Here is a 21,213-nt window from a genome sequence, read left to right on the forward strand (position 1 = left end):
GAAACAAGAAAAATAACGAAGGGAGAAGTTAATTTATGTCTCATTGTAGATACTAATTGCAGAATGCGTCGTCTTTCTTTTCTCCCTTTTCTCCCCTTCACTGACGCACATGCTCTATAATAAGCTCTGTTACTTGGAGCCTGTGAGCCTCTATAGTAAGCTGAAACTGCTACTATATTTACTCACTTTCCACATTTAGACAAAGGCTATTTTTAACCACAGTTCTATTTGCGGGGGCTGCCAACGTCACTTAATGTTCACATGCATCTTGGGCATCATATGCTTGTTATTTTTATTTACTGTGCCTGTGCCAGGTCTGCTGCTTTTTTTTTTTTTTTTTTTTTTTTTTTTTTTAAGAAAGAATGAGAATGCTTCTTCAGGCCAGTTCTTGAAAGCTCTTTTGTACAACAGCAGAGACACAGATAAGCAAAGAAAAAGCAACTCAGCGGTAGATTTGGCAAACCTGCATTTTAATGGCTGGCGTCTTTTATCTCGTGGTCTAGTCCCAAAGCTGTGCTCCTAGCCCACTGCATTCATTAAAGGTGAAGATGTTTCAGGGGTATGTTAATTATTCTGGTGTCTCCTAGAGGGGCCACGAGTCCTTGTTGTGTGATGAGGGATGCAGGCATCAGGAAATCATTATGATTCCAATACTGCTACTGGGTAGTTAAAATTGATGATGTGTAAATAATCAGTGCTTTTCTGATCCTCCTTGTTAATAGGTGCATTTAGAACTTGAATGCAGCATATGCTATTTTCAGATAATTAGTTTGGATTTTCAGTGTAAGAGTCCCCAGAAAATGCTGAAAAACACTGTGCTGCAGCCATAAATCAAATCCTTAAGCAGGGGCCCACATGTAGCCTTTTCTGTATGGGTTTCCCTGCATTGGTCTAGTGACCTCAACTTGCCCTAAGGGAATTACCCATTGCAGAGGTTAGAAACACTTCATTCAGCATGCTGACTCAGGACGCCTGATTCATTTGCTATTGCCATCATCATATGCCTGGGATTTTGAGATACCCACATGCTGCACACATAACAACACTTTTATCTGCACTGACGAATGAATTCCTAGAAAGGAGTGAAGTTAGGGAGCAATCATTTAATGCTTTGCTGCTAGCACGCTTAACTAGAAAGTTTTAGCAGAAAGCTAAGTAAGAAAGCTGAAATGGAACCTCCTAGGAGTGGATTTTGTTTAAGTTTGAAATGCTTTGGAAAGCTTACAGAGGTTGGGGTTTTTATATCTCTCTCTGTATTTCCTAGTTTTAATGTCAATTCCCTTTTCAGACTGATTTCAGCATGAGACTGAATAAACTTCACACAAGTCAAAACCTCTGTGTGCTGATCACAGCAGAACCAAATCTTTTACATTTTCCTGTTACTTATTTTTCCATTGCTGTTTCCTTTCTCACTACAATACATGCCTTAATTTTCTTAATAAAAGCCTTCTGAACATCTGTAAAGTGAAGTCTCTGATTTAGAATCAAAACTGCAGTTTTCACAAATGTGCTTCCAAAGCTGGGCAGCAAAATATCCACGAAGCCATGGACAGGTGTTGAGAGCATCACTGAGAACTGCATATGCTTAATGTTTTATGGGTTACTTCATTTAGTGAGGTGACTACACATGAATGAAACTACATACCTGCTTTCAGACACTTTTATTTAAAAACATGGCATCTCAGTGACATTACCCTATGTGGGATTCTGTCCGTGTTAAATTGTGTTTCTGCCATTAACTGATTGTATATTTTTTGGTGGTTTAGAAACTACAGACTGAAAATAAAAGCTAGGGAAAGGGAGGCATACCTGAAAAAGCTCATAATTGTACCTTTGATTATAAACTCATTTGTAAAAAACTTGTCCTTTCCTGTCCCCCTCAATTCTTTCTAGGTCTTAGTTTTACCATTAGAGAATAAAAAACATTCAGTGCCTGAGGGTCACCCCAGGACAGCACAGTGCATAGTGTCTGTGTGACTTTCCTGCCCTAGGCATGGTGGATGCTGGTGAGCACAACAGTGAGGATAACCACTGATTTTACTTATCGAGCTGAGGAATCACAGTATAATTTTTTTTTGGGGGTTTTTTTTTTTTTTTTTTTTACAACTTCTGTTCCTTTGATAGGAATGTAACTGCGAACACCCTCTCCTGTGTGTAACAGCCTCTGATAACCACTGCCATGTGACAGCTAAAATTGTACAAGAAAGAACATACATAAACATCCTTTCAGAGTCAGAATCCTTTGTCATGCCACAAGCATGCGATACGCACGTGGCTCACTGATGACACACAGCCAAAAGCCATACGTATCAGGAGCAGAGGTGAGCTCATTTATATTATCAAGGTAAATTCATTAGTTACTTTACGCTGATAAGGAACAAGTGTATAAAACCCATGGCTTATTACCAGAGCCATTTTTGTTTGCTGTCACAAGCTACAAGGAGTTATAACTGTGATTCAGCTGTACTGGCATAACATTTATCCATCTCCTACAAATGTATTTTTTCTCCAACATTTTTACTGCAGTGTCCAGGCATATTTTTGTAACATATGTAAAAATGTGATATATTTATAAATATACGAATGGTTCCTTTCCCGTCAGTTCTTCACAAGGGAAAGAGTGGGCATAATGCTGTCTGTAGGGTTCAGGAAGCTTCAATAACATCCTCTCCCTGCTTGCTCTGATACAATTTTCTATCTCTTTCCAGAAAACCTTTTAATTTTTAGCAATACTAGGCTTGCTCTGTGGCCATAAAGGGCAGGCAGGTTACCAAAAGGTAAAATAGAATCATAAGAGAGACTCTGCAGCCTGCTGCCTATATATCTGGTTTTCTACAGTATCAAATATGTGCACTAGCCTGTGGCAGCAAGAGACTTAGCAAAAGCAAAGAGAAAATTTTAATCTGACCAGCTACAGTGGAGGGGAGGAAAAGGGTTAAGTACTACAAAAGTTTAAGCTGACAGCTGGCCCTTGTGCTCTGCTGCTTAGCAGAGGTTTCCCTTTGATGGAAAGTATTTCAGTGACACAAGACACTAGGAGCTGAGGTAATACCCTTCTGCTGCTGAACCCTGGTGCTTGCCAGGGAAAGTCAATGAGCGAGACAGTTCTGGAAACAGTGGTGGCCAGTTCCTGTCCCTCCTCATGCACAGCTTGTGCACCAGAGTATGCTGCAGGAGTGGCAAAGGGGATCAGGCTGGGAAATGCACCCGATCAGGACAAATTTGCATTATTTCCTTGTTTCTATGATGAAGTGACTTTCTCAGGCATGATGAGCAGCGCCAGGCATTGTTATGTTACTCAGTATGGAGAGCAGCACCAGGACAGTGCTTATGGATCACTTCAATCAAACCTGAGCCTTCAGGGTAGCTGTTGTACTGCCTTTCTCCTCTCCCCATCGATTCTGGATGCACTAAATCTATACATAAGTACATTGTGGCTTAATGCATGAGTTGTCAGGAGACGATACACAAAACCTGCAGCACCACTTCCATTTCATGTGACCAATCAAACTTGTCACCTTATCATCAACATCCTCTTTTTTTTTTCATAAAAAGAGCCTTTCATGTTAACTCTCACTATGAAATGATTTCTGCATTAGTTTGTGCTGTTCAAAACGTTCATTGTGGCTGACCAGAGCACACTGAGGCCCAGAACTCCAAAGCTGAGCCATAGACCTGAAAGCAGACAGATGCTAAATATCTTTTGTAAGTTTTAAGCCTGTGATGTTTGAGCAGTGTAAGAAGCATTGCTGGTAATGCAGAAAGAGGCATATATACAATTCAGCCTTCACATCTGTATACACAGAGGATTTGGGGTGGTTTGTGGGAGATGTAAGGCTTCTTTCCCCCATATAGCATTTTTTTAATTAAAAGAAATCAACAGATTAACTTCTTTTTATGCCCTGAAGAGGAATAAGTTATTGGTAGACATAGCAACAGACAGGAAATTTTTGGTAGATAAATCTACATTCACCAAATTTCTGGAATCTTTTAATGTAGTGGAACCATCTCTTCTTTTTCCTATTGAATTCCAGTGGTGGCTTTGAGAAAGCACTAAAGTACAGGTATGTGAATTCAGAAACCACTTTACTCAGAGGGAATAAGCAGTGCTTTTTCAATTGTTGCTGCACCTTATTAGGTTGTGACAGCACTTGCGGCAGACACAACAGGGAAAAAACCTTCAGTTTTGAAAAGATATCCTCAGATTACTCCATTTGATGGTTTTTAAGTAGAGATGGCCTTACTACAAATTGATCCATATTTCACATAGAGAAATGGAAGAGTTTTGGACTTGAGGTTCACTTGTTCTAAAGAAAGAGACTATTTGTACTGTTTGGATTTGGGCCTTGTCTGGAATATGCATGAATATTCAGATTTAGGCTTACAGGCAGGGTAAGGCAGCATGAGCTGCCTGGAAGGAAGTTGTGAATCAGGCCCTTTGTTTCCAGGCATTTCCAGGCTTTTCTTCAGAGTGAGAGTGAGCATGTTGGCTTTCAGCCCTCAGTCTTCGTTCAAACCAAATTCCAGTTGCAATATTGCCAACTCTAAGTGTTAAAAATCAGGAGGTTTTTTTTGAAAAAAAAAATAAAAATGTTGTGTATTTCTGTTTGCCGTCTGGTGTTTGAGAGAGGTTACGTTTTCAGGCTTTTATCTGCATCCAGAAGAGATATCAGCTCTGGGGGTTGAGGCTGAGGGCAGAATGAAATTCTCACAAAGCATTCCACTCCAAAAGTAGTGCTTGAATTGAAATTCCAAATATTAGGAGATCCACATTATAAAAGCCCACGAGTTGGAACACATTACCATATGAACTTGTGGGAATTTCGTTGAACGAGAATTGTGTAAAGGTTCTAAGAGTAATTTAAATGTATTCTATGTTACTGAACATGCTCTCAATAAGAGTTTAAAAAGTCATTTTCAAGAATTAGAAGCTTCACAAGAGCTTTTATTGTTTGTGCTCACTTTTATAGAGACCTGTCAGCAAATATGCTAGATTTCCATGTCCTTGATATACACAGTTCTCTGGATGCCACATGTCTGACTCCTGGAATAGGCTGTAGCATAGGAACAAGCATGGACAAATGAGGACATCTGTTATATAGCCTGTGAATCCATCAAGCCCAAGTCCATCATCCCCTGAAACATAAACAATACCAGATCCAAACATCTTGTCACATCTGCTTCCTACACCAAACAGCTGGGTGCACAGATGTTTTGGTCTACTAGAGCATCTTAGGATGAGTGCATTCTTCTGTGTGTTTGGTTATTTGTTTTAATTGGTTTTGATTATTTAACTTAAACCACTTCTTCTATTGCTGGAATACAGGTACTTCTGTGGCTGATAGTGACAGCTGACACAAGCACATGAGTGGCGACATCAGTAACTTAAAACTTCTGGGTGAGAGATCACTATGAGCAGGCCCTGAACTTCAGGCCACTGATTTCAGAAGCTCTGATCAAGAAAAGACATTAAAACATCTTTCAGGAAAGCAAGTGGAAGTTAAACAGATAAATAATGTGTCCCTGTATAAATTATGCATAGATATATACATATATATATATATATATATGCACACCATTACATATGTATATGTTTATTGTGAATGATAGAATATTTTGTTGATTTCTCCCTGCCCTTCTTCTCTAAACCCATTCTGTCTGTCTTGCTATCATATCATGTCTTATCATATCATATCACCAATCATACAGAAATTTACTTTCAAAGCTGTACAAAGGCAGGATCAGTCTCATCTGCACAGGCAAACAGCCATCATTCTTATGAGGACTGTAATAACATTTCTTCTGCAAGGGGATATATCCAGTAGCTCAGTGATTCTCCATGCTACTCAATCTTTTCATGATCCATTTTGGACTCCCAGGGAAGAGCTCTCTTGCAAAAGACACCTCCCTGAGCACCTGGCATGTGTATCAGTGCTCCAAGTGGAAGTATTGAACGATTCCAATGTTCACCAGCTAACAAAAGCAGAAACAATCACAGACAAAGATGGCCTGGCTTCTGGCCAGTTTTAATTAATTAAGTCCTACCAAACATCACACATTTACCTCTAAAAGAATTTCTGTTCGTTTCAAACTAAAATCTCCCGGGGAAATGAATCACCAAATCCCTGTGAGACCCTAACCCCGGTTTCTCACAGTGCAGGACAATACCTCCCTATCTGTAATTTCAACCTCAGGATGCTTACATATGGTGCTGAGCTCTGCAGCCTGCACTGCCTGTACTGCTGTTCCTCACGAATTGCTTCTCAATGGTCTTTCCTTTGGGCCATCCATATGCAAACTGCCTGTTGCACACAGACCAGGAGACCAGGAGCTTCCCTGCTCCTCCCCACTCCCTCCATCGCGTCTTTGTTCTCTGCATCCCACTGGGGAGGCTTCATCCCTGAGGATGTACCGCAAGAGCCCTCTGTGCCATAAGCATCTGTACAGAAATGAATCAGCTGGCACAGAACCTTGCAAGCTTTCTTGCAAGCTCTGGAGACATGTGAACACTTCTTTGTTTGTTTGTCACATTTATAAAAAAAAATAAAAATAAAAAAAAAATAAGGGGATAATGTTGGTAGGGGTGGAATTTTCCCTAACCGGTGGATCAGGGAAAATGCTTTGTGGCTATTGCTAGTAAACAGGCATGAGGGAATCCTGTCCTTGGTGTCACTCTCAGGACGCTGGCTCACCTCTCATCATTCTATGTGCACCGTGACATTTGCTAAGTCAGTCTTCTCTTTTATGTCTCCGAGCACTTTCCACGGGGCACCAAATTACTCACTCGTCTCTCCCGGGAACACCTCCCTGTCATCCGTCCTGTGTTACAGTGATACTGCGTCACGAGTCACTTCAGATTAATTACAATTGCTCTACATTTACTGAACCATGGATAATCAGGTATCACTCCTCCTCCTCATGCCTTGCCGTGGCAGAGAATTTACACCTCCTTAGTCCAGCACAGCTATCAGATAATCTTTGATGTTACTTGCAGTTCTTTATAAACTGTGACATGTTTATAACATGCAACTGAACTTTACTTCTACTAAATTTTTCATTAAATTTCTTCTTCCTTCTCTCTGACCCAAACCACAGGAAAAATAAATAAATAAATAAATCAGTCTTGTTTCATTCAGTGCTAAAACTTGCATGTGTAAAATGAGCATGATGTTGTCCCTTGATGTAAATGGCTAAAACACTACCCTTGCTTTCAGCACTGCTTGTATAATTCTTTTTTTAAAACATCAAACCGTGCAACCACTTAATCGTTGAGCTGACCCTGTTACTGCAGCTTGTACTATGTGATCAAATTAGGAAGACTGATCAACATTTTCGCCTCAGGTAAATAATTCACAGTAAGAAACATATTCTGTGAGCATAGTTTCTTTTCTGCTCAGGGGATATCTCTGGAAATGCTATTGTTTCCTGGAGATGGTTGTAATAAAAGCTAAAATTAGCAAAATAGGCATTAATATAGTCACTGGCAATAATCTTCCAGGAAATGAATTTAAAAACTCAGTCTACGAATATTTGTGCTTGTAAGGTCATACTTTGATTTCCTCCCATTGCTCAAGGTAGTTAACCTCCATCACCTGAATAATCATGCAAATCAAGAAAGAGCCTCGCAAGAATGCTAGCAAAGTGTCTTGATACTGCTCAGACACTGTAGGCTTTTCTTTATCCTTAGAAAGGCTGTATTTTGTCAGGCTGGGATTGTGTTATATGGCAAAATTTCTACTTCACAGGGGTTTGAGTGCCAAATAAAGGTAATGCACAAGTATGAATGTTTGCTATTTCCCACTGTGGAAAGAAGATGACTACATATGCAGTGCTGGAGGTTCAGATGGGAATGGCAGAGAACGTATGGTTGATATTATATATTATCATTTTGTGTCAAGGATTTGGAATGCCACTTCATGGGTGATGGGGTGGGCAGGAGGGTGAAGATAGAAGAGTGTTAATAAACAACCTTATTGCTTCCTACTACTTGTAATTTGTTTGCTTTTTTTAACAGAAGAAATCCTCTCCGTGCCTTATGTCAATCATAGCTGAGAATATGAACTCTTTTTTCATGTGAATAAATGAATGTGAATGTATGTGAATAAAGTAACATGCCATTTCCTATCTGGAAATTATGCATACGGTTCATATGGTGAAAATCCATTTTCTCCATAAGCCCACACTGGTGTTTCAAATGCTGATGTTCTTGAAGAAACGAGGAAAAAAAAATGGTAGTTGGAGTTAGCTTAAAGGAAAACAGTCAGGATTTGCAAGACCATCATTTGGATTGAGCAAAGTCCTTTTCATTTTTCCCCCTCACAGAATCACAGGATTTTAGTTGTATTCAAACAGCCTGTCAGTTTTTAGCCTTCTTTCAAAAGTAACAGTCAACAGTCAGAGCTCTGCCGTGCCCAGGGACCAGCAGCTCCGTGCCGTCTGTTGGCCGGGACCGAAACAAACCTGGGGCTGGTGTAAGTGTGAAAATTCTCAGTAGGGAAGCAGCTGTGTTTTGATCCTCCCAGAGCATCTTGGAAACTAGCAAGGGGAATGATAATTATGAAGACAATATTATAATAGTCACATTTAAATATATAGGTTTTATAGTTGCTCCATTTTCAATATGCGTTTGCTTAGGCACAAAAGGTTGTGCGTGTACTGGCTGCTTATGCTTTGCCCCGGGCCATGACATCTACTTAAATCACATGGAGTGTACATGAACCTAGCTGTGACAAAATAAATGGCCAGAAAATTTGTTCCCCCATTCCTTCGTAAGTTCTGGCGTTTCTGATACTGCGGAGGGCTTGCTACTACCCAGAGGATTGTTCTGAGCACAGTTGCAAAACCCAACGTATTTGCAAAAGATGCAAATCTATCCTGTTCCCACAGACAGTGTTGCATTGGGATAACTGGGGTAAAACTAGGTGGGGAAAGTGAAATTGCACTTATCTCCAGCAGGGGAGAGAGGACATTTTGTAGGCACTGTAGACAACTGAATCAGTTTAGATACCCATTTTAATTTATAGTTTGAGGGCTTAGCCCACCTTTTTAGAAAGACAGTGAGGTTCATAGCATCCTGTTGAAGTACATAGCCAAGAGGTGTGGAGAAGAGTTGCAATTTGTCTATAAACTACACACGTCATGTGGACATTTTTATGGCCACGAGTGAATGTGTGGTAGGGTCTGCCTTGGACAGGGTAGGGAAAAAGGCTGAACAACACAGGCTGAAGCACTCAGCTTCAGTAACTCCTAGGAAAACATTTTGTACTACATCACTCGAGAGAACTATGGCTACTTACACAAGTAGAGCTGCTCCAGTATTTCTCTCAGTTTGATTTTCCTTGTGATTTTACAGTATGTTAGTTTTTGGTGCTTGAATATTTACACCTGTTGTTTCCACGCAGAGTATTAACATAATACCCTTAGATATGTCTGATTTTATAAGTTTGTGTTGCCATTAAGCTATTTCCCTTTCTTTTTGTGAGAGACGGACAATTAAAAACATTCCCACTATTTGTAAATTCTCCTTGTGAGGAACACAGCAGATTGCCTGGATCTTCTGCTTGTTGTTCTGGCTTCAGTTTCAGAACTGAATGCACTCCTTCTGCTCCGTCTGTTTGAGTTTTGACAATGCAAAGGATGAAGCTGGAGGAAGTCCCATATATAAGCGAGGTCTATGCTTCTGCTTTATCTCATTTTTAATTGAATTTCAATTGGATTTTTCTTGCTTTTATGTGATTTGGTGCAGGAGGATACAGAGTTATTGTAGTACACTTTCTGTAACTACAAGTTCTTTCTAGTCATGAAATGATAACATAGGCATTGTATTTAGGCGCAGATGATGTTTTCAACTGGGACCCTTTCAGTGCAAAATAAGTTATTTTGCACACATTCAGTTGATAATACATATATAGGAGTTGCAAAAAACTTCACTATTGAATGCATTAGCATACATTTTTTCCTCTTAATTAACTGCATGTTAATTATTCATCAAGCAGAAAACAAACTAGTGCATTTCCCTCAGCTAATTATGCAGTGTGCTTTTGTTATATGCCCTCTTTTTATTAGACAAAGGAATAAATCCTCATTTGTGTAGTTGTATGTAGGTGTTTCCCTCCACCGCAGTGTCTTACTAAAAGCTTTTTCTTTCAATTTAATTTTTTTTATAAACTTCTCACTTGATGTTGTCTTCCCAGCCCGGCTTTGTCTTGCAGGTAAAAATTCATCGTTTTTGAGGTCTGTTTTATTCTGCAAGAGTATCATGCTGATAAGATCAGCGTGGCAGTAAGTTTTTATTGTCAAAAATCATTGCTGTAAGCAAACCTATCAACATAAACGTGCTAACTTGCCTATGTGGTGTCCTTATGATATTTAATAGAGACAAATTTACAAAATCTGGAACTGTGTAATGAATCTTACGGCTATTAGCTAAGTATTGATCTTTTGTAGCTTCATATGCATTAAGTATTTTCATGAAGTATTCTGCAGTGTATTACAGGTGCAGCAAGGAACACTGATCTTCACAAATGATCATCCTGAAGTAGGAGTTTGCTTGTATAGCCTGGTTAAATCTTTCCGTCTGTATTATGAAACCAACAAACTTTTATTAGCAAACAACTTTAATTGTTAAGAGATGGATCAAAGAACATATGTCATTACAGGCTCTTTTAATGAACAAAACTGGCAGATGTAGAAAACTTTATAAACTCCTCTTGCAGCTTCTTTATGCGTGAAGCTTAGCAGTTTGCAGGATTGAATACTATAAAAGAAATTAAAAATTCAATCAGAGCACAGCATTACAAGATCATTAGACATGAACTTTTTTTATTGTGTTAATGGAAAAATTCTGCTGCTTTGGGGTGTTGTTACAGAGGGCATGCTAAGCCGGCTGCCAGGGTTGGTTAAACTACATGGGTGGACCAGTGAGTGAGAAGAGAACCGTCTGCCTGGGAAATTCAAGAATGTTTGCTCTGCTGGAAACACATAAGCCTAAAATGTGTGACATGCAGTGTAAATTCATACCATGTAATTAATTCATACACTTTATAAGAACTACTAATAAAAAAGACCTGCAAAAATTCCGCTACCAAGCCAACTCAGCTTATCAAATTAAGACCCAAAATGCTGATCTGGTGAAAAACTATCAGTGAAATAAAAAAAAGTTCACTGTGGAAGCTTTGATTCAAGTGGAAGAAGAGGGAGAATCCATCTCCATTAGTCTGAGCCATGAAAAACCAGATACCTGATCTGAACCAGAATCTGAATGAGTCAATGGCAGGTAAGAGAAGGTCACCTCTAGAAGGGTGGCTTGCCCAACCCTTGGAGAAGTTGTCTGTGTGAAATGGGACAAACCCACGGAGGTGCTGCCCAGTCCTGCTGCCTGCCAGCTGCAGAGGAGACTGAGATTGCTGGCTTTGGTAAGACACCAAACTTTCCCCTGGATCTTCTGCAGGGAGATCCACCTGTCCTTGGACCTGAGAATGCCATGCAGACTCTCTCTTCTGTTGGTAAGGTAGTTTTATTAGGTTGTAAGGAATATAGGAAGGATATAAATGCCCAGTGAGCCATTAATAACACTTTCTTATGTTTGCATACTTGTGTTTTAGTCTGTCATCATCTGTGTTGCATGTGGAAGAGTTTACACAAAGGATATGTACTGCCTGTGCCCATCCTAGTTCTGGGCAGTTTCTGCCCTAGGGCCCAGCTTATGTCCCTGAAGAAGTTTCTAAAGAGTTGCACTGTGCAGCCAAGAGGGAGAGTGTTGCAAACCCTCTGGCACTGTCCCACTGACTCAGTCCTCCTTTCCCTTTCCAGGGAAGGGCAAGGCTGGGCTGTAATGGCCCGTGCAGACTTGTTGCTGCACAAGGCTTCCCAGCGATGCTTTCTGCATGAGAAGGAACAGCTAGAATGGCTTATTTCCCCACAGATCCCAGCCTGCCATGTGTGTTAGGGTGGACAGATGGAAGACCCATTGGATCTAGCTGTGGAGAGAGTACAGATTAATTGCTATCTGACTCTTGCAGAATGGTACCAATTTCACTTGCTGGGAAGTAGTGCCTGTTCCAAGGCAAAGGAAAAATAACATTTGCCTGATGCTATTACTTCTCTTGCTCTCCTGCCTGCAAGAGGAGGAAAGAGGCAGGGTACTGAAAAGAAGTCTGTTTCTCTGCTGAGGAGAAATAAAAGCACTTCATCCTGCAGGCATGTAATTTTGTTAGTCTGCTTTGCCAATTACCTGTTTTTTAAGGCACTTTAAATTAGATTCAACTTAATCCTGTTTCACTTTCAGCTCATAATATTGTTTAGAAACATTATGGAAACACAGACACGATAGAAGTTCTCTGTGGTTAAAAAAAAAAAAAAAAAAAAAAAAAAAGGGTTAATGTCTCACTCCCAGCCCCTTTGTTTGGATTTAGAGGAAACCCAGCACGTTGGCCCCAAGTAACTCTTAGCACCTCTGCCCCTTGCTCCCATTCTGAGACTGACCACCAAGAGGTGGATGCAGCTGTCAGCACAGGATGGGACCCTCTTAGGTAGCAGCAAAGGAAACCTCCAAGTTGGAGGTCAAAGTAGGGATGAGACTTCAGTAAAGAAGAAAAGAGAGAGCTTGTGAGGCAAGAAGAGAGATCTGTGATTCTTGCTGCTGCAGTGCTCACTGAGAGGTGATAACAGCAGGTCTCAGCTGGGATGTGCCAGGGGAAGGTACATGTTGTCCCTACTGTCTCTGAGGGATAGCTGCTGATAAGGCAGCGACCGATTATGTCTGGCAGATGGGGTCCTGGAATGAGAGTGAAGCTGGTCAGAAAAGATCTGAGGCATAGGGTTAGCAGCAGAGCAGGGAGAGAAGAGACTCAGTAGTTTGAATTTCCCTGTCTCTGAGACCTCTCGGGTCAGTTTCTATTGAAAAATGTGTTGCTTTTTATTCTGGCTCACAGCAGGCTCTCTAACTGATCATCTTGAAGGCACTGCTTTGCAGAGTAAAATAAAATGCAAGGTAATTTTGCATGGTGCAACGTAATATTTGGAACTCGTAGTTCTTGAGGCAAGCCTTATTTTTTCAGAGCTTAGACAAAGGCTTGGGAGCATCTCTGTCTGTTTAAATTGATGGATGTGTGCAATTACTCCATTGAAACTAATCCCAATATAAATTCAGTTACACCAACGCAGAACTGGTGTAAACCCAGAATCAGGTCCCAGATAATTGTCTGAGGCTTGAAATTGATACACATGGGTATGTAAGCCATATTAGTTTGTTTTTACCATTATCTAATGCAATGAATTGTTCTTTGAATTGTTCTCCTTGTAGAGGCATGTAATGTGTTTTGGTGAAGTTAATCATGTGCAGCCTCAGGTGACTACTGCTTGTATTTCTAGTTTATTTTCTAGCCTTCTTTTCATTCTCCCTTATTAATAGATGTGCTGATGTTTCAGAGGAAGCTTAACTTTCTAGAAGCCATTTCTCTTCAACTACCTCTGACACATGCCCGCCTGTACATACGGTACTCACTTTCTCTGCAGACTGGTATCTGATTTCACTGGGAGTCCTCCCCGACTCTAATATTGTTGAGACAGCTGCTCATCTCTCTCTCTCTCTCTCTTTTTTTTTTTTTTTTTTTTTTTTTTTTTTTTTATTTTAAGTGAGGAAGCACCATGTACTCACTCTAATTACAAATCCTGTGATCTGGCCATTCTTCAGCTTTTGCTGCCTGCCGGTAACTCTCCCTATTGAGGTTTTAAAGATGATCTGGTGAAGAACACCTGATCCCCCCAAATATTCGACTTCATTTATTGCATAGTTTTGCACTATTTTTTGCATAGTTTTTGCATAGTTTTATCCTACTTTGATATCTTTACCGGGGTCAGAGAGGTATGAAAGGAAGAGGTTGTTTGTTTATTTCTATTGTGATTTTAGAGAAAGCAAAACTGTAACCCCCTGGCCACCATTTTGTGTGTGAGGATGCAATACCTGATTTATCATTCATGGCTAGTCCTAAAAGCATTGCAGGGCTTCCTCAATGGTGGGAGAAATTCAGTGGTTCTGATCCACAGAGTCTGAGTTTGATAGATGCTGGTGGCTCTGGTGCCATGAACAGCTTGTTGAGGGTGAGCATATAGAAACAATGACTTTTTAAAGTGGTTACTGCTTGATGACTAACTAAACAAAATTCTCTATAAATTGGTGGCATTGGAAATTCCATCCGAAATAACTGCAATAGAGTTTGAAAGACTGAAACTGAAAGAGTTTGAAAAACAGAGCTGAGGAGAAGCTCCATTCGGTCAGGGAATGGGTTCAATCAGTGGTCTCCCATGGCGTAGGGTTCGGGGTACCAGCCTACAGAACAGTACAGGGCACCTGCCTCCTTAGTTTAACCTTTGTGAGACCCTAAACTGGTGTTATAAAACACCTGAGCTTCAAGAAGTATTGTCTTTGTGAGTTTCCATGTTTTAATCTATGTGTTTTTCTAGGTGATGACTTACAGGGTCAGTGAAAATTTCCCCCAGTGATTCTGATTAGTGTACATAAAATATGCACATGCATTCCCTTCAGATATAAAACATGCCATGTTGCATGGACATGGGTATTCCTATCTCTATTGCCTCCTCTGTCTTTTTCTCTCTGTTACCAACCTGCAAAAGCAGAGCAGCCATCACTGGAGAAGGGTAACCAGAGTTTTACTTCAGTCTCTAAGCATGTGGAAGATCTTGATGTTGAATGAATATAACTTTTGAGTTATACTGTGAGTATATGATTTCTCTGTAACTCAGGGATTTCTCTTTAAGTCAGTGCAGGTCTTGTCAAGTCAATTTACATGCTCAGTGTTCACTGTTGTTGGCCTTTTCCATAGTTCTGTGTTTCCTTACAGCCCAACGCAGTGTGAATTTAAGGGAGTTGTGTTGGTGTGTCCTCTGAATATTATAATAATAATAATGTTTATTTTCCAGGAGACAGCCCTGACTGCCCACCTGAGGACATGCAGAACAGTAAAGGCCAAAGGAAAGATTGACTCTGGTAGCTGAGAGCATCCCTTTTCTTTTTTTAAATGACATCATTTAGCATAGAGCCTATATTAATATTTATTTTTTTAAAATCCAAGTAATGAGGCTGAACAGTTTAAAAGATGCATTAAAAAATAACAAAAAAAATATGTATTTCCCCCTTAATTTTGGATGACCTCCAGGCCCCTTAAATCAGATTCTGGCCTTGCCTGTTGCCATTTCACACCCTTTGTCCCCTGTTGTTTTTCAGTCCTGGAAAAAATCCTACTCTTTTCTAGCTGTTAAAAGCTTCTCATATGTATATGTCTGAGAAAATTACTGTTTGCTTCAGAAGATTCCATAATCATGCATTTTGTCTAAGCCTTGAAAACAGCCTTGCACAGATGCTGTACTCTTTGACCTCCATCTGTCAAGCATGCATGACACCCAGAGACATGCAGTTGTAGTTACTGCCTTAAGTACTTATTAAATTAGATTGTGTAATGTGAATCGATGAGCAAAAGTCCAGTTACTGAGTGAAATCCTCATTTCACTGAAATCTTTGGCAAAACTCCTTCTATAGAATAGCAAAATGGCTTTATTTATTTTGGACTTAGTTCTTTATTTTGCTGCTTTTGAGTTACAGGGAATATTTTTGCATTGACATCACTGTATCAAAAGCAAGTACTGTCTCAACAAAAGTGATGTCTTTGAATGGCGGGTGACAAGATTACTATTTCTACTTCATTATGTGAAGTTCATTTGGAGTTTGAAAAGTATTCCACAAGTCTCAGTTAAATCACACCATAAGGGAAATATCAATGTGTACATTTTAAATGTGCATATACACAGTGAGCATCTTAGTTTATCCAAAAAACCAGAGGGAGGTGCAATTTAGCACACATTAAGTGTCCTCTAAGACTGACATAAATGGGCACTGCAAACTGGCAGATGTTGATTTTTCCCATTGTTGTTTTTAATGTCTTTGCAGCTGAACTTAGAAGCACTACAAAAATCAGCTAAGTTTTCATTTGCACTTTGCTGCTCTCTGGTAGTGTAACAGGGAACACAAAAGGGGAGCATTTGAGAATACTCCCAGATGTTCGGCTCACTAAAGCACGGCACATATGCCAGCTGTATTTGGTATTTTTAGATTTCTCTGAGATCCAAAACACTATCAAACCCCAACAGCTTTTTCTCTCTGAATCTTCAATCCATGCTGCGTGGCACTCGTTTGTATTGTACGATGCCAAAGCAGGGGCTGAATAATTAGATGCCCTGGCACTTTGATACATTTTCTGAAAAAAATTTTGGGTTTAGAATTGAATTCTTTAGCTCCTCTGGTGAAATCTTTAGCAGTAATATTCTCCCTAATCTGTTACAGGGTTAAAGAGAAGGGGGAAAAAACCCCAAACCTTAACCTCTTTCTTGTAACCCCCACACAAATATTTTCATTCCTCCTGCCCTGATTCCCCATCACTCTCCCTACCCCTCTACCCACTCTGCCTCCTCTCACTTAAGATACAAAAAATTAAAGCTTTTCTCCTGAGCACCATGAGGCTGAACTAGAAAGCCTGAATACAGCACCTTCAGAGATGACACCTGTTTCTTGTTTAGATCAGGTTCTGAATGTCAGCAGATATGGCTCAAATAAATGCACTAATATCACTTGTCCAAGACTCCACGTTTCCTTCTACATTTATCTTTCCCACATTCTGCTGTTGCCCCTTCATCCCTCCCAGGATTTCTCCATCAGCCTTTCCTTCTGGTCTGACTGCCACACAACACCTAACCTTCTCCTGCCACCTCAACAGCTCATCTCCGGCATGAAGCACATGGTAATGCCTCTTCCCTACGCCACTCACTGCGAGCATGAAATGGCTGATGGGATCACCTTCTGAACATCTCTAGTGAACATACAGTGCCTCTGAGAGAACAGCCATGGCTTCAGGGAGCCTGCAGCAGCGTTGTCAAAGTGCAAACTGACAAGCAGGAGCATTAGGGAAGAAAGGTTCCTCCCCTCAACACCTCCCCAAAACAGCACAGGAGGCGTTTTCTCTGCTATTTCCAGCTTTGGTGTCAGGAGTCTCCCAAAGTTATTTTTATGATTTTTTTTTTTTTTTAATTTAAAAAAAGAAAGTGTCCCTGCGTGTCCCTCCTGTACACTCTGTGCTGGCTGCCCAGGGGCTGTCAAGTGATGGACAGAAGAAGGGATGGTGGCCAGGGCAGCGACAGGAGCCAGGGCAACATGTGACCCGCGTGGAGCCTGTGTCACCAAGTGAAGCATGCCTTGGCAGGACTGCCTGGTCACTGACCTCACACCAGCTTGAAACACGTCTTGGTAAAAGATTCCTTTCTGGGAAGAGTTTCTTAAGATTCAGGCTATCCGGGTGTTGCTCTTTGATACCTTATCAAATTGCTGTCACCGCTACAGCAAGTGAAGTTGAAATGGCTTTCATGGAAAATATCTAGTACAAAGGAGAAACTTAGCCCCAAAGAAAAGAGATATAAGGTCATAACTGAGGGAACTGGGGTTGTTTAGCCTGGAGAAAAGAAGGCTGAGAGGAGACTATCAGTCTCTACAACTACCTGAAAGGAGGTTGTATTGAGTTGAGGGTCAGGCTCTTCTCCCAAATAGCAAGTGATAGAACGAGAGAAAATGGCCTCAAGTTGTGCCAGGGGAGTTTTAGAAGTCACACTGGAACGAACCTCTGGAGGTCTCTAGAACAATCTCCTGTTTGGACCAGGGCTAGCTTCGGCATTAGAGCAAGATGATCAGAACTTCATCCAGTCATGTTCTAAAAATCTCTGAAGACAGAGATTACACAGCCTCTCTGGAAACATTTTCTTTAAATCAATATGCAGTTTTACAGTATATCTCAGTCTTCCAGTGAGAGTAGGATATACTTTGCTTCTCTGCTTAGAGAATCATCTAGTGCCTCTGTGGCAAGTGTTCAGGCCAGTAGGTACTCCTGTGACTTCAGCAAACATACGTGGCTAAATTCCAGAGGGTTTTCCTGCAGCTTTTGCCACCAAGGTCAGAGGATTATAAAGCTACCAGTTATGAGTACAGTGTGAAAATATGCCCACGTAACAGAATCTGGCTTAGCTTTGCCTCTTGGATGCCCACCAGCCTGCTGCGCGAGGATACTGACACTGAATCTTTCACTTGAATTTTTATGGAGTATGGACAGAATCCAGTCAAATGCCCCTGTTTGTTTCCTCTACCTACTCCCTAACACCTGCTTTTGAGACCTCATGGCTTGACTCCTTAGCCTAGCTCCATTTCTGACTCTTCTGTCTTTTCTTGTATCGGCATTTTCACTGAAAAGGTTAACATTCAATTTCCACCAAATTCTTCAAGAGCTAAGCATTTGTTAGTGGAAAATATATACTCGTGGGTGCATAGATCTTTTTTGTAGAGTTTCTGAACATAACAAAGTCAATTACTTAACAGAAAATTACAGAAGAACTTACTAGTTCTTGCTGACTTAAAAAGCTCCAAAAACATGGTGAGTGCTGCCTTTCCATGAGAACTAGGCAGGGAGTTCAAGCACCAGGAGAGCAGAACCTCCTGTTGCCTCAGGAGTCTCCCAACAGGCCTCCAGATCATGAACTGCTGAACCATGTCTTGAATTGAAAGCTCAATTTGGAGCCTATGGCAAAATTCACAGCGAATTATCCACCTTGTCACAGTTAAGGATCTGGCTTGAAAAACTATCAAGTAGCAATGGGACTGCACTGCTAAGTTACATTTTTTAGGAAGAGAGATTGATTTAGCAAGTCTAAGAAGCATTTGGTAAGAAAGGAAAGGAAGTGCCACTTTTAATGCAGGAAATAAATTTTCAGCAGTGTTAGAGTGGAAATAGTTCATGCCCTAATGTGGAAGTGAGATGTTTGTGCATTGTCAGAATTGTGAATGAATGAGCAAATGAAGAGAAGTCTCAACACCAGGGAGAGCAGAACAGCTCTGACCAGTTCCATGGCCAGAAGAGTGAAGGAAGATCTGGCTACCAAGTGTATTTTGTTACTCCAGAGAAGAGAGGCCAGATGCACTGTGGATAGTGAATCTGCCAGCTACACTGTGCAGAGACATTCAGGACCCACCAGGATGCATTCCTGTGTGACCTGCTGTAGGTGACCCTGCTTTGGCAAGGAGGATTGGACTAGATGATCTTTTGAGGTCCCTTCCAACCTCTAACTTTCTATGATTCTATCCGGAGATGTGGTGATATTCCTTAGCTAGCCTCCAGCCCATTTCCTCACATGCTGAGGTGCACTATAAGGCACAAACCAATCCCTCAGCTTTAAATTAATTAAGGGTGAGTTAACATAATTTATCAATTATTTATACCCTTTGATCAAGAATTTTTATGTGGGGAAAGCTCTGTGTTTCAAATGGGAGTAGGTTGACTAGGATTAGCAAAATGGAACTGATTTCATAGGTGATCTGTGACATCTGCAAACGCAAACAATATGAGCCAGACATCAGACTCTCTTTAAATCCAGCTCAGAGCAAATCAGCAGAACCCAGGCCATGATCCCTCTCATTTTAAGGTAAATATCAATGCTTGGCCAGATGAATCATCCACCAGACTCCAATTTCTATATTGATTCTATCTCCACTGATGACACAGGGAGTCTACCCAGGTAGTGCACTTGGCAGACAGCATCAGGAATACTACATTAGTTTCAGAATATTAAAAATGACCTTGTCTCAGTAAGACTTCTGTGAATTAGAGTTGTGTCCCCTGGGGCAAAATGTGGAGTGTAGATCCATAAGGGAATAAGAAGAGGAATTCCTCAGTAATTCTCTAGGTGAGAGTAACCACCTGAGGGAGAGAAGACTGAACCCCATGATGGGATACTTTCATCCCTCTTACTGAAACAATGAGAACAAAATATGGAGAATTTGCAGAAATATTCTTTAGATAAGCTTTATACATGTAAAAATGTGGGGTTTTTTGGTTTCTGTTGGAAAACATAATAGAAGAAGTATCTTAGGTAGCTTTAAGAAAAGCACACAGAATTCTCATTGTGATTGCTTTCTTCTTCGTAGCTAAGCAGTTTAAGTGTTAAAGGAGACCAATTGGAAAATTCTTTTTAAAAAGTTGAATTGAACATATTCAAGTGGAATTTGTTCTCTTTGTGTATTCATGTGTTTTATATTCTGGCACGATTATTTTCAAACATGACTAAAATACAATGAGTTTGATTAAGATGGTTTTAGTAAGGAGCACAGAAAATGTGTCTATGTAATAATAACAATGAGCCTCATATTTTACAGTTTAATTTGCTGGGTCAACATCTAATGCTTTTCCCATTAGCATTGGTGTGATTTGATGTGGAAAATAATCCTGTTTCCCAACAAACTTTAGGAGATAACAAATATTTAATGACACCCTACGTAGAAACAATAAATAAATTTGAGTCTCTCTTGGACTCCTGTGGAAAGAGATTGTGAAAATTTTATAAGTTGGGAATTAATAAATTATAACCTGGCTGTTAAAAAGTGAATCACCATAGACTCTTGACACCCTTTTCCTTTCTCTAATTAGAATTTTAAAATAAATAAATAAACAAATAAACTTGTCATGTTTAGAGGCTGACTTACTTCTCTGCACAAGTCGTGAAAGTAAGAAAAGTTAATCATATTTTGCATATTTTAATTTAAAAATTCAAATTTATGGAAGGGCAGGCATGAAACAAGGGACCAGCAGGATAAAATATAACCCATTTATAAAAACATGGTGTAACATACGACCTGACTACACGCAAAAATTCCTAGAGCTTCCAAATTCTTTACAGTGGTCTACACATTTAACTGTTGCAAGAACTGACAAGGCAATGTGCATTTATTAAAGCAAAGTTACATCAAAACGCTTCCATATATGCCTTTATTTATGAACATTTTGTATTCAAATTCAAAATTAGCAGAAATAAGCACCATAATGGTGATACAGGGACATTGGTTAAAAAAATGTATGTACTGAATATGCTGTGAAGCCCAGATATTTACCTGGGAAAGATGGAAATTATGTGTCTGTCCCTATACTGGCCCTGGCAGTTCCCTGGCTCTTCATTACCCTTTTTTTTTGGCTGAGCTCTCCCTCTGCCTTTGTGGAAAGGGCACTTGGTCCTTCTGGGGTATTTGGTCCTTCCAAGGCTGTGAGAATTCAGTGATGAACAGAGGGAAAAGGAGTACAAGCAGACCCGTATTTCTCTGAGTAAAATGAAGGA

At 40.3% G+C, this 21,213-nt stretch overlaps 2 long non-coding RNA genes across 2 annotated transcripts; both read left to right on the top strand.

The window, feature by feature from the left end:
* The first annotated feature begins 262 nt into the window (after positions 1–262).
* Positions 263–7,983, top strand: LOC139792991 (uncharacterized). The gene is made up of 2 exons (XR_011724456.1): positions 263–559; positions 5,327–7,983. It is a non-coding gene; the product is annotated as an uncharacterized lncRNA (long non-coding RNA).
* A 4,734-nt stretch (positions 7,984–12,717) lies between these two features.
* LOC139792992 (uncharacterized) lies at positions 12,718–20,853 on the top strand. Its single transcript, XR_011724457.1, has 3 exons — positions 12,718–12,886; positions 14,941–15,007; positions 16,788–20,853. It is a non-coding gene; the product is annotated as an uncharacterized lncRNA (long non-coding RNA).
* Positions 20,854–21,213: the final 360 nt, after the last annotated feature.

The sequence above is a fragment of the Heliangelus exortis genome, chromosome 2 (genome assembly GCF_036169615.1).
Source record: "Heliangelus exortis chromosome 2, bHelExo1.hap1, whole genome shotgun sequence".
Taxonomy (NCBI): Eukaryota; Metazoa; Chordata; class Aves; order Apodiformes; family Trochilidae; genus Heliangelus; species Heliangelus exortis.